Source organism: Nelumbo lutea, chromosome 3, assembly GCF_056320005.1.
Source record: "Nelumbo lutea isolate HS-2025 chromosome 3, American lotus-T2T, whole genome shotgun sequence".
NCBI lineage: Eukaryota > Viridiplantae > Streptophyta > Magnoliopsida > Proteales > Nelumbonaceae > Nelumbo > Nelumbo lutea.
The window spans coordinates 41,849,410-41,863,551 of NC_142686.1; the positions used below are offsets into that span (position 1 = coordinate 41,849,410).

At 37.8% G+C, this 14,142-nt stretch overlaps 1 non-coding gene and 1 pseudogene across 1 annotated transcript; both read right to left on the minus strand.

The window, feature by feature from the left end:
- Nucleotides 1–2,801: 2,801 nt before the first annotated feature.
- LOC148864490 (U6 spliceosomal RNA) lies at nucleotides 2,802–2,889 on the minus strand (annotated as a pseudogene).
- Nucleotides 2,890–9,744: 6,855 nt separating this feature from the next.
- On the minus strand, nucleotides 9,745–9,847 carry LOC148864491 (U6 spliceosomal RNA). Its single transcript, XR_016112038.1, has one exon. It is a non-coding gene; the product is annotated as a U6 spliceosomal RNA (small nuclear RNA).
- Nucleotides 9,848–14,142: the final 4,295 nt, after the last annotated feature.

Sequence of the window (14,142 nt, forward strand, 5' to 3'; positions counted from 1 at the left end):
AGTCCCTGGACACAAAAAGGAATGCAGGTACTGAAATATTCATAATGAAAAGCAGTGGATCAAAAAAAAAAAAAAAGCTTAATAAAATAACTTGTAATTTCAAAACATGTTTTTATCTGATTATTTCTATAAAGCATATAACTTCTGGACTACCAAATTTGTTTTCATTTTAAAAGCATTATTTTGATGGTTCCAACAACATGTATTGTGTTTTTTTTCCTTTGAAAACAAAAACAGAGTTTAATAACATGTTTTTGGGTTTTTTGCTGATGTAGCGATTCCAAAAACAAATGAAATAAAAAAAATCATGTTGTACAACACCCCATAAATCATTACCTAAATTAACTAAAGAAGGATAATTTGTTCCCTAATAATATACAAGTTCACAATTTACCTTTTTTTGCAAATCTAAGAAAATTCCCTAGTTTTGCTACATGATTCAGAAGATTGCTTCAGAATTTTAGAGAATAGGAAACAATGTGAGAACCAACATGCTGTCCAGTAAGCACCAGCGATGGATGTCATGAAGATTTACAGTGTTGAACCAAACAAAGCATCTTGACTTCTTCAGTTGGGAACTATTTAATTTACCCTTCAATTAACATCTCCAATGCCCCCCACCCCCCACCCCCTGCCCCCAACTCTGCATCTCATCACATCCCTCAGCTCCATACTGTCCACATCTGAAGCCCAACTTGTGACCACTGACCACTCCATCCTCTTTACCCACAAACATCCACTCTAACAACAGACCCATTGACATTCTATTGTCCAGAAACCCAATACTCACTTCCTTCAGAATTGAGGGGGAAAAACCTCAATTCTATCTTCTTGTTTTTTCTTTGTCTTTCTTCTATTTTTCTTTTGTCCATCTCTCCCTTCTAACTCCTAAAGTAGATGAAGTATTCAGTTGTAAATATTAGGTATGTAAGCAGAAGCCAAAACGTTATGCCCCATAGGTGTTCTTATGCAGTTTGTTTTACAAGTTATGTAAATATGGACTTACATCCCCATTATTAATTGAAACTTAGCTTATTTTGGCAAAAATTAAAATAAAAATAAAAAACTCCTAAAACGGATTTCTTCCAAATTCACCTCTTGATATCCACCTAAAAAGAATAGTTCCAACATTTTTTCATTTGTGCTTCTTTATTGACCATCATTTTTCAATCACCTTCCTATTCAATTTATCAGGTTTATCAAAAGGAGCATTATTGTCCTCAACTTCTTGCTCCTCTGTTTCTTCAGCTCCTTTCCCAACAAATTATATCATTAGTATCCTCTTTCTTACTTGGACCCTAAAAAATTGGTGGAGTTCAATATCTCATACTCTCAAATACAGCAGTGATCCAGAAATATAATATTGCTGCAGATAATTTGGCATCAGGCACACACAATGTACTAGCCTGCCGTTGAAGTCTTGAAGATGCTTCCATTATTTGGAACTATTGATCCGTTCAGATTCATGTTCAACAAAATATCATAGAACATGATAAAGCACACGCTAATCCCATAATATCCATACACTGGATAAAGAAGACTGTTATTTGTGACATGTTTATCTTCCCTATCCATAAATAGAAAAATCAGTAATTTGCGCAACGAGTGTAAGACATAAACACTTATCATCACAAACCTTAGACACCCCTGATTGTTATCAATAGCACAATGCTGGGAACCAACAGTATGAGGTCATTGTGATGCTGTGATCCTATGATTTAGATTATCCTATTGAAACCAATAGTAAATGGGTGAATATTGATGAGGCGGGACAAATGAACAGGGATTTTCATTTATGAACTCAATGAAAAGCTGATTCGGATTTGCTCTAACATTACACTTTGCGTTGACTATTTTGTGATCCGAGTTCAATGGCAAATTCTCAAATGAAGTATGTTGGAAGGTGGTTGGGCGCAACATAACTGCAACTGACTGGATAAGGATGCCATTCCCCCCAATCTGACTTACTGAAGGGGGAACAAAAAGTAAGGAAAAAAGCAAATAAAGGAAAAAGAAACCAATTGTGAAGTTCTAAATACTCAAACCTTTTAGCAACAAGCCCAAAGACCCTTCCCCCACCCCAAATGCACAGATAAATTTTTAACATTCCAATGGGTCATTTTATCATTAATCGATTGCAGGCTTCTAGTTCCAAAAGGTTCCTCAATGGGCCATTTCACTTTCCATTGAAGAGATGAACAAAGATACAGAATCACAAAATGGTGTAAACAACACAGTCAATTTTTTGGTTAAGTGGGTAAAGTAGCTATTTCTGCTCTTTACGGAACTAAAATTATTAAGTTATTCCGACTATTTTTTTTTTCTTTTGTTGAGGTATGATATACAGAATTTATTGTTTTCTAAATATTTTAACACCGATTTTTAGATTTTTCTTTTTTAGTTTTACTTGAAACCCTCCAGTAATTACGGACATATCACCAGAACGATAATAAAAGACTGCCGCAAGAGCTAGGGGGAGAACTGCAATTGACATAACAAAAGCCTCAGCAGACAGACAGAGAAGAAGCAAGATCTTGTGAGAGGAAGATTCAAAATTAGAGATGTGTGTGCATGATGCTCTAACAGACATTGAATATAATTAAACGGGAAGCTTCTCTTCTCATCAGTCAAAATTGAATCCAAACACAATTTGAAATCAAATGAAATAGGAGACCAATTCGCTCAACAAGAATCAACAGGAGCTGCAACGAGTTGATATAATGTCGATCATTAGATTACCTGAAGAAAAATGTTCCTTGACGGCAATTGTCTCACTTGGTCGATTAAGGGTAGAAGTCAAAAAATTTTTGGACCATTTCCCGATTTGTGCGTGTCATGTTAATATTCTCTGTATGGTACCAATTTTATCAGATGTCTCCGAAGAAGAACTAATACGTCAGCGGTACTATAATATTAATGGCCTCTTCCTTTTGTACCTAAACGATGTGGGACTTTCAGAAAAAACGAAGACCACGTGACAAATCTAACAATGGCTTCAGTAGACGGAACTCAACGGGGAGGTGGAGAACTGATGATACATGAATCCAAACAGACGAGCTCGGGATCTAATCCCCTCGTTAGCGATCTAATCCGCTGGACTGTTGGAGCGCTTCTTTCTCTTAAGAGTGTGAGTGCACACAGACATAAAAAGTTACCCAAAATATTCCTACTTTTATAGATAGCAAGGCGTCAACGACCCCTTGAAACATATAGATTTTGAAAAGCTACCCAAAATAAAAAAAGATCACCCCAATCAGACATCGGAGTGCAAAGTTATGCCTTTTAAAAACTTGCATGCATTTATTGTGCAACCCATGACCCGTTGACAATTGAATCGGCCCAATTGGACAGTTCTTGACCAATTCAACAATTTTGACTACTTGACAGGTTTTAACAAAACTAGACCCGAAATCCTATTTGGGCGGCCGTTCAAATGGTTCAATCAATCGAGTCAATGGCGGGTTGAAAACACTGCTAAAAAATGTTTGGTCAAGGTTTAAATAAGATGGTCGGACCGTTTGACCCAAGAACCAGTGGTCGAAGTGGTTCCTCTTTCAGGTCCGTTTGTAAAACCATGGGCTTAATTATTTGCTTCTCTTGCTATACCACCAATCTCTACCTCCTTGGTTCTCTTAACAGTTGTGTCGAAGTTTATTTTGATCACTAATATGAGCCTTCCAAAATCTCCATTGAAGTCATGGCCTTTTCTATTGTCCAAGTAAAGTGCAGAAAAATCAGAAAAATCATGCCTCCACACATCTTTGAACTCGCTTAGTCTCAGGCTTCGTTCATTTACCGATAGATAAGCCTGGGAAAGTTGGTCATTGGGTATATTTTTCCCATTGACCAACTTTAGAATGTTCTTTTTGCATTAAGTAGTGGGCTCTATAGTAAAATCACCTTTACTTGGGTAAAACTAACCCATCTCACAAGTGGGTAAGTAGCTTTCCCACATGGGGGAAATTTTTAGGATACATAATGGGATAGCTTTGTCCATTTTAATACCATATTTTTATGGATAAAAATGTCATTATATAACGTATCTAGGAATCAAAAGAACATGGGTAAATGAATTTACCCATGTAAATGTTGCACATGAAAGTGCACTTGTGGTTTCTATTGTAGCTTTTCGATGTGAATCCTAAAACAGTGATAACAATCAATGATATCTTCTACTGAAATTTTATTTTCATTTTTTTTAAGTATTTATTCCTTAGACTACATTTGTTTGCAATACAAACGTTGAACCGAGGTATTTATGTACCCTGAGTTGGATTTATGAGTGTTTGTTTGACATACAAAAATGCAATGATTAAGAGGTCAAAAATGTGTTTTCTAACATTTTTGTATCCTTATGAGAGAGCGTTGTTGTACCAATTTTTTGGATACAGATTTGTGCTCTTATGATAATTGGCATGTTTGACAAAAAGTTTAGGCATTGGAGCATTGGTAAAGGGAGCATTTAATGACGGGGCCCATACTTTGCACTGATTTTAAAACCAACAGGAAGAATACAAAATCGAGTTATACTATAAATACACTTTGCATTCTTGAACTGAAAAGAGAGTCTTTATGTAAAATACATATTTGTATTTGCATTGCAACCAAACACAACCTTATTTGCAAGGGCGGAGTAAGAAAATTTTTAGGGGGGAAAAACCTGAAATGGATTTGGGGGGAGGGGAATAAATATGCATGGGCCCACAGAGGGAAATTTACATGAAATACCATATTACAATGGAGATTTATGAACCATGGGGGGGCGGCATGACTCCCCTGGGTATTGTTCATGCTATTATCTTCCATTCATGTTGAGTAGCAAATTCTTGAGTGAAATTGTATCTGTAAATCATGGTTTTCAAAACCGGATGGTCGGATTGAAAAAACTGGGAACTAGTCAAGTGATTGGTTCCATTTTTCTAGAAAACCGAATTTCGGTCAACAAACCACTGACCCGGATGGTTAACCATTCAAACCATTTGAATGGTTTTGACCATTTTTTATTTTTGTAAAAACGGGCCGACCATTCAATTCGAATAGTTGGACCGTTTGACCCGAGAATTGGACCCCTGACCACTTCGTTTTCTGGATCGGTTTTGTTTTGGAGCAGCTACAGTAATCCAAACCAGTGAAGAAGGAAGAAGAAGATGAGGAAGAAGACAAGAGAAAGAGAGAACTGAAGGGTTTAGTCGAAACTGATTAGTCACCCAGGCAGTCGACCCCCTAATGTTTATTAAGTTCTAATTACACTTACAAAGACTAAACTACCCTCACTTAAGTGTGGGACAGAGTACTCTAATAAACAGCCACATAAGAAAAGTACTTAACTGACATGAGATTACTAAACTACCCCTATTCGTCTCATTCTAACACTCCCCCTCAAGCTGAAGAATATATGTCATATAATCAGAGCTTGTTACATAGATGGTTCACTTTCCCTCAGTTTAGAGCTTTTGTAAACAAATATGCCAATTGATCATTCGAGCCCACATGTTCTGTGTTTATCTCTCCAGCAAGGACCTTCTCCCTCACAAAGTGGCAATCAATCTCTATGTGCTTTTTTCTCTCATGAAATACAGGATTTGATGAGATATGGAGTGCAGTTTGGTTGTCACAATACAATCTCATAGGTTTATCCATGTAAAACCCAATTTCTTGTAGAAAATTCCTCAACCACACTAACTCACAGGTAGTATGTGCCATGGCCCTATACTCAGCTTCAGCACTACTTCTGGCCACAACCGTCTGTTTTTTACTCTTCCACGTCACAAGACTTCCTCCAAGAAATGTGCAATAGCCCGTAGTAGATCTTCTATCATTCACTGAGCCTGTCCGGTCCGCATCTTTATACCCCACTACTTCAAGTTTTCCTCCTGGTTTATACAATAGTCCACGGCCTGGAGCGCCTTTCAGATACCTCACAATTCTAAGAATTGCATCCCAGTGAGGTATACGAGGCTTCTGCATGAATTGGCTCACCACACTGACTGCAAAGGATATGTTGGGTCTCGTGATAGTCAGATAGTTCAGCTTCCAGGATCTTCAAAAACTTCTCCTATATCACTGCTCAACTTAACATTTGGTTTCATAGGGGTCTCAGTTGGTTTTGCACCTAACAGTCATGTTTCTTCCAATAGATCAAGAACATATTTTCTTTGGCACAGATTTACACCTTGTTTTAACCTAGCAACCTCTATTCCTAAGAAATACTTCAATGTTCCAAGATCTTTTGTTTGAAAATGATTTTGCATAAATACCTTTAATTTGCCAATCCCCAATTTATCACTGCTAGTAATGATAATATTATCCACATAGACCACTAATAGAATCTTCCCAGCTTTTGAGTCATAGTTGAACACTAAGTGATCTACCTAGCACTGTTTCATTCCAAAACTCTTCACCACTTTACTGAACTTCCCAAACCAAGCACGCGGTGATTGTTTCAACCCATAAATTGCTTTCTTCAATCTGCACACTTTACCATCCTCCCACTAAGCAACAAACCCAGGTGGTTGCTCCATATATACCTCCTCCACAAGATCACCATGGAGGAAAGCATTATTTATATCAAGCTGAAACAGAGGCCAATCATACATAACTACCAGGGAAATTAGTACATGAACAGAACCAATCTTAGCCACCAGAGAGAATGTCTCCATGTAGTCCACTCCATACAACTATGAGTAACCTTTAGCAACAAGTCTGGCATTCAGATGTTTCACACTACCATCTGGCAAGTATTTCATAGTATACACCCATTTACAGCCCACAGCATGCTTACCAGGTGGGAGAGTAGTAAGTTCCCACGTTTGAGTATGTTGAAGAGCAGAAAATTCCTCCTCCATTGCCCACTGCCAATCAGGTGAACTGAGAGCTTCTTGAACATTGTTATGTATGGAAATAGAGGATAAAAGGGAAACAAACTGGCGATGTGATGTAAAAAGACGAGATAATGAATAATGCCAAACTGACGGTTCTTCTGTTCAACTACCCCATTTTGTTGAGGGGTGTATGCATGATGTCTGATGAATAATAGTCATGTTGTTCTAAATACTGTTGAAATGAAGTAAGAAAGTATTCACGACCATTATCTGAACGGAGAATTTTGATCGGAACACCAAATTGTGTGCGTATTTCAGCATGAGATTTTTGAAAAATGGAAAACAATTCACTTCTTTCTTTCATTAAGTAAATCAATGTCATTCTTGAACAATCATCAATAAAGGAGACAAAATACTTGTACCCATTATAAAACTCTATTTTTATTGGACCCCAAACATCTGAATGAACCAAAGAAAAATGACTCAGCATACGACTCTCAACTCTTGGACTGAAGGACACACGATGACTCACATTGCAAAACTGACAAATGACTTAATGACGGGACCAAAATCTTGAGAGCCTTGAGAGATGGATGTCCTAGTTAGCAATGCCATTGTAGAGGAGTAAGTGAAGTCTGAAGAGCGATTGAAGATCCACCACCGTCAAGATAATACAGTCTACCAACTTCATGCCCCCCACCAATTTTCTTCCCCGTCTTGAGATCCTGAAAAACACAAGTGGAAGGAAAGAAGATAACAAAACAATTAAGAGTTTTGGTTATTTTACTAACAGACATAAGATTGAATGGAAACTTAGGGACATATAAAACAGATGATAAGGGCACAAAAGCCATGTCAACATTACCAACACCACATATGGGAGATGAGGACCCATTGGCAAGTGTAACAATTTGTGATGTAGAGGTTTCAGAAAGAGAAGAGAACACACCTGGAGTCCCGATCATATGATCTGAGGCTCTAGAGTCAATAATCCAGGGAGAGGTTTTAGATGACATGCAAGCAATACCTAATTGGGTAAGTGTGGCAGTGGTATGATGTGAAGTAGTTTGAAGGAACCGTTCATACTCATCACGTGGTATGCTCACCATTTCCCTCCCAGAGGTAGATATAGATGTGGGAGGAGTTCGGTCTGCCGATTTACTATCACTGATATCAACCTCACCTGTTACAGCATGATTAGCCCATTTAGAGGGAAAGCCATGTAGATCATAATAGAAATTCACTGTGTGTCCCTCTCTACCACAATGAGTATATTTCCTTGTAGAGTTATTCTTCCCTCTGCCACGGCCTCCCCCTGAGTCACGATCACCCCGACTAATCATGAAACTGCCACGGCCTCCTCGGGGAGCATGACCTCCCCTTCTTATACTATGTCCAACCCCTTTATCTATCACAAGTGCTGATCTATCAGACTGTGTGGAGCTCTTTGTCTGTCCCAAAGAAATTCTACGAAGCCTTGAGAATACTTCCTCAAGTGTAGGAAGAGTAGAGCCTCCAAATATTTAGGCTCTAACTGGTTCATATTCCGACTTCAGCCCCACTAAAAATCTTGTAACATCTAGTTGCTCCCTTTGTTGTTGCTGAACTTTAATATCTAGAGTAAGGGGGTGATAGATATTGAGTTCATTCCTTATATTCTTCATGCAGGCATAGTACTCTTCTAGTGCTTTGGTTCCTTGTTATAAATCAAAATACTCCTGATAAAGCTGATACACTCTTGTTGTGTTATCTTGTCCAGAATATAACCTCTTAGCATGCTCCCATATATCCTTAACCGTATCAAGGAACATGAAGTTGGCACTAATTTTGGGTTCCATAATATTCCACAGCCAAGTCATGATTTGAGCATCTTCTTGTTCCCAATCATCAAACCCTGGAGAGTCATCTGATGGCTTCTCATCTCTTACATGCTTTACTTTCTTCTTTGCCTTGAGAAACACTTCCACTGATTTAGCTCATGGAACATAGTTCTCCCCATTCAGCTTAATTGAGGTCATTTGTACCCCTAAGTAGTCGGAGGAAATTACCACACTAGGTTTCTGATCATTGTAGCCATCTCCTATTGCTACCATTGTACTCTTTCACAGTTGCCTCTAACCTTACTTCTCAACTACAAGCTGATTGATGGTGTTCATAGTTTGATACTTCAGCACCTATTGCAGCCCATACACACAACAGTGGGAGCACAACTTGTTCATCTTCACACTACTACTGACTTCACACACCTACGATCCACATAAGCATCACAAGCACCACAACACAACAGTAGGCCCTCTTACAACCACTCAATAAAAAATGTGCATCACAAGCACCACAACACAGTCAAACTGCTACACCCAGTTCAAACTTGTTTAACACACTTAAGAGGGCATTACACGACCACAAGGAGCTTGACAAGGTCACTACATCCCACCTTACACCACTCGGCCACCTACAGCAGCCCTAACACCACTCAACAATTACGGTCTTACGGACATCATCAGAATGATAATAAAAGACTGCCGCACGAGCAGAGGGAGAATTACGATTGACATAACAAAAGCCTCAGCAGACAGAGAAGCAATTATCCTAAATAGAGTGAATCAAGCCTCTAAGATCTGGTGAGAGGAATTTTCAAAATTAGAGCCTTGTGTGTATGGATGCTCTAACAGACATTGAATATAATTCAACGGGGAGCTTCTCTTCTCATCAGTCAAATTGAATCCAAACACAAATTGAAATCAAATGAAATAGCAGAACAATTCGCTCAACAAGAATCAACAGGATCTGCAACGAGTTGATATAATGTCCATCATTAGATTACCTGAAGAAAAATGTTACTCGACGGCAATTGTCTCGCTTGGTCGATTAGGGGCTAGAAGTCCGAAAACCGGTTCGCATTTGCCAGGAAAAAAAGTCAGAAAAAAACTTGGACCATTTCTCGATTTGTGCGTGTCATCCTTGCGCAGGGGCCATGCTAATCTTCTCTGTATCGTTCCAATTTTTTCAGATGTCTCCGAAGAGACAATCTTAAGTGAGGGATGTTATTATATTAAGGGCCTCTGTATTTCATACCTAAACGAGGTGGGATGTTCATCAAAAACTAAGACACGTGGCAAAACTAACAATGGCTTCAGTTGACAAAGAACTCAACGGAGGTGGAGGAGAACTGAGGATACGTGAGTCCAAACAGACGAGCTCGGGATCTAATCCCCTCATTAGCGATCCAATCCGCTACTCGTTTTTTGTGTAGAGGGACATCAAAAAACGTTTTCACTGGTGCAGAGTCTGCAGACAGACATCAAAAAACGTTTTCACTACTCGTTTTTTGTGTAGAGAGTAAGGGGGATTATCTGAATTTTGAGTCTTTTACTTGAATCTTCTTTACACCAGTCTCCTTGGCGATGAAGATGTGCTTTCCTCCGCTAAAACTTTCTTCTGCTACAACCTACTAGTTACTGATCTGTCAAGAAGCTTTGATTTCTCATAGATTGGTGGCTTAATCATAAATTTTGAAAACCGGACCCCATCAGACAGATGGACCATTTGAGCCAGGAATTGGCCGTGGCTTAACATCTAGTTTTGGTCCTTAAAAACTGTTTGGCCGGGGTTAAAATCAGATGGTCGGACTGTTTGACTGAAGAATCGGTGGTCAAAGGGATTCCATTTTCAGGTCGGTTTGTAAAACCATGAGCTTAATTATCTGCTTCTCTTGCCATGCCACCAATCTCTGCCTCCTTGGTTCTCTTAACAGCTGTGTCGGAGTTTATTTTGATCACCACTTTGAGCCTTCCAAAATCTCCATTGAAGTCAGGGCCTTTTTCTCTTGAGTCTTGACCGTGTAAGATAAAAAAAATCATGCCTCTATAGTCTATACCTTCCAATTTGTTTCGTCTTAGAGCTATACTTGCGCCATATGGAACCAAAAATGGATTAATTTGTTTGTAATTAAGGCTCAGTTTGGATGGATTATAAATGCAAATATGTAAAGTGTAAAATTTTGTATTTTCTAGGTGTTCTAGCAATTTTATCCAACTCAAAACATTGTTTGACAAGTTGTTTCAAAAAGATCTTTTAACAGCCCAGAAGACCACAAGATGTATTGATTTTAAGGTTTTTTTTAAAGCAAAAACACAAAAAAACATATTTTTGGTTGTGCTTTTTGTTTTCAAAACTGAAACCAAAAACATGCTCTTGAATCTAGTTTCAAAAATACGTTTTCATCTGACCATTTAACATCGTGCTCCATAAATTATATGATTTTTATACTAGTAAATTTGTTTTTTTTTTTTAATTCAATATTTTGTTGGTTTCAAAAACATGTGTTGTTTTTTTATACAAAACCAAATTGTTTTTTTCTTTTATTCAAGTGTCACTCCCAACCCATTTCAAACCACATAAAGCTATTGATAAACTCTATTATAATAAAACTACCTGGTTTACACCTGAAATTCTTACCTCAACTTGTGTTGGAAGTTAAAATGGATGATTTCAAATTTAGAGATAACTTGAATTAGTTTGACTGAATTTTGGTCAACATGAGCCACCCGCTTAAGGGGTTGTTTGATAATGCTGAAGTGAAATCTACTGGGCTTTTAAAAATGCATATAAGGATTATTTATCTTGTGGAAAGACTAGAAAGTTTTATTTGAAGCTTCTCAAAATTTAGCATTTTGGATCCTTTGAAATCTTTCTGTGCCCACATCTTTTGGTCTTACAGTCTTTAGTAACTAAAAAGAAAAAAAGACCAATTTTCAGTCTTCCAAACTTCCAAACCCCCAAAGAATACAAAAAGAATTAACATAAACTACCTAAATTTACTGTAGCGTTCATACACACCTTAGTGTGAGGTTTGACATTTTTTCCTGCTGGAATTTATGTTTTGACGTATGACTTTTCTATTTTTAAGCCAAAATGTTACCATTTTTTTTTAAGTCTTAAAGCATATTTCATTCATTCAAGAAATTGATACAAAGAACAGCCAACAAGGTCAATCAAAAAAATCAGATACAATTTCTCAATAAGAACAAAATATAGAAATGAATGAAGGAAAACCAGAAGAACTTCTGCAATCAAAATAAGGTGAATTAAAATTACCAACAGAAGTAGATAAGTACGTCTCACATCCACCACAAACGGTGAGTGAAACTAACAGGAGAGGTTTCCAAAGGAAATTGTAGCTGACAGAGGAGGTTACCAAGCCATAACGCCATGAACTGTAACTACCAAGCAATCCAATCCAATCCAATTCGCAAAAGACAGCAAGGCCATGAACTGTAATTGCCATCCATAACACTGGAGAACTTGAACTAAAAACTTCCATCTGGAACGTCGGAGAACTGTAACTACCATCTAGAATGTCAGAGAATTGTAACTGCCAGCTAGAATGCCAGAGATGACAATAGGTGAAGCAATCTCCACCGGTGGTGATCGCAGAAAGGATTAAAGAGAAATAACCCCATGTCAGAATGCTTGCAAATAAGAAAAGAAAGCATAAAAACTCTAAGAAGACAGAAGAAATGAAAGCAAGGAGAAGGGGAGAAATGGAGAACAGAGATAACAAAAGGAGAACAAAGAGAACAGATGGGAGAAAGCACGAAAAATGAAATCATGGAAGAGGGGAGAAATGGAGAACAGAAAAATAAAAGAACAAAGAGAAAGGGGGACTCCCCAAAGGGAGCCACCCCTAACAAATAGAGAGGAAGCCTAAGAATCGAAATCCTCAAAAATCTTCAAGAGGAAGCCTCTCTCGAAACAGAGAGAGTGACTGACTGATGAAGCCTGGCTAACTGACTGATGAGTTACTTGGCGGTGACTGCCGCCTGCTGCCTACTGCCTACCATTAATACTCTTGTGCCTGATGCCTTGTGCATCCAGATCTGCTAATTCCCATCTAAATAAGCACATGGCAATAACACTGGCTTTCATTGGTCATTTCTTCCATTTGCAGTAGTGAAGGCTTCAAATAAGTAAGGGTAAATTGCAAAAACCTCCCCTGAAATTTTTGGTTGTTGTTGAAACTTTTCAAATTTAGTAATTGCAATCATTTCCCATAAACTTTTTGATATAGTTGCAAGCAGACATTTTTTGTTAGAATCATCTAAAAAGAGGCATAAAAATGTCTAAAATACCCATACAATTACTTTGACCAAAATGTTTATTTTTCAAATTTCTATACATATGAATTGTTACCCCAAACCTTTCCAATTTCTTTTCTGAAACTGATTTATTTTTCAAATTTATCCTCCATATCGACCTTTCAAAGGTAAATCTACAACTTTAAATTCTCTTTCTTTATGGGAGGTTTTAGCAACGGTCCAAAACTTCAGAGTGGATTTCAGCAATTTACCCCATGGATCTATATCTATATAATAAAGAGGAATGTGTGAGGGCCAAAGATCTCACACCTAGGCCTCTCTACTCTTAATGCTTGCACGTGTGCAATTCCAAGTTTTTCAATCATATATTTTTGGTAAACCAATTGTTTTATGGGTAAAATACAAAAACCTCCCCTGAGGTTTGTAACAATCATAAAAACCTCCCCTCAAGTTTCATTTTAACAAAAACCTCCCTTAATCTTTTAGAAAATTCAACAAAAACCTCCAATCGCTGACTTAAACAGAGAACGCTTGAGTAATACGTTATTTTTTTTTCAAAATATCTATTTTACCCTTTTATATGATTTCACATTTCAGATAGAACTTTACTAAAAAGAAAATTTAACTTTAATAACCCATTTGTCTCCTCTTCTCCTCTTTGGTCTTTCCATCTCCTACCCTAGAAACTCTATTGTATCAAAAAAAGGAAGTATTCAGCCACTGTAAAAAGGTGTGGCCATTAACAATAAGGGAAATTGCAGTGACCTTAACACTCTTGCAAGAAGTAGAAAAGTGGAATTGGGTTTCCTTGCAACCACCAAGAAGCCACTTCCTAACAAACCAAATTGGTGGGTTTTTTGAGAAGTAGGACTAAAGCTGAAATAGAAGCTTCTCCTTCTTGTGTGGTTACTCTGAAAGCACTATTCAGAGAAGAGGAGATGCCTGACCATAGAGATGCACAGAATGGTGAATCTTCCAAAGAATATCCAGTTCTATGCAAAATTAGGTCACCTATACATACAAAAAGATCTCGCATGACGAATTTGAATTATCAGATTCCCTTTTCCCAAGTTCATGGTGAAATGGATCTCAGATCCTCAAAGGACTACCACAAGAGGCACAAAGTTTGCGAGGCTCACACTAAAACTACCAAAGTTATCATGAATGGAGTTGAACAGAGGATCTGTCGTAGCAGGTTAGTCTTCTTCCCTTCCAGACTTCAG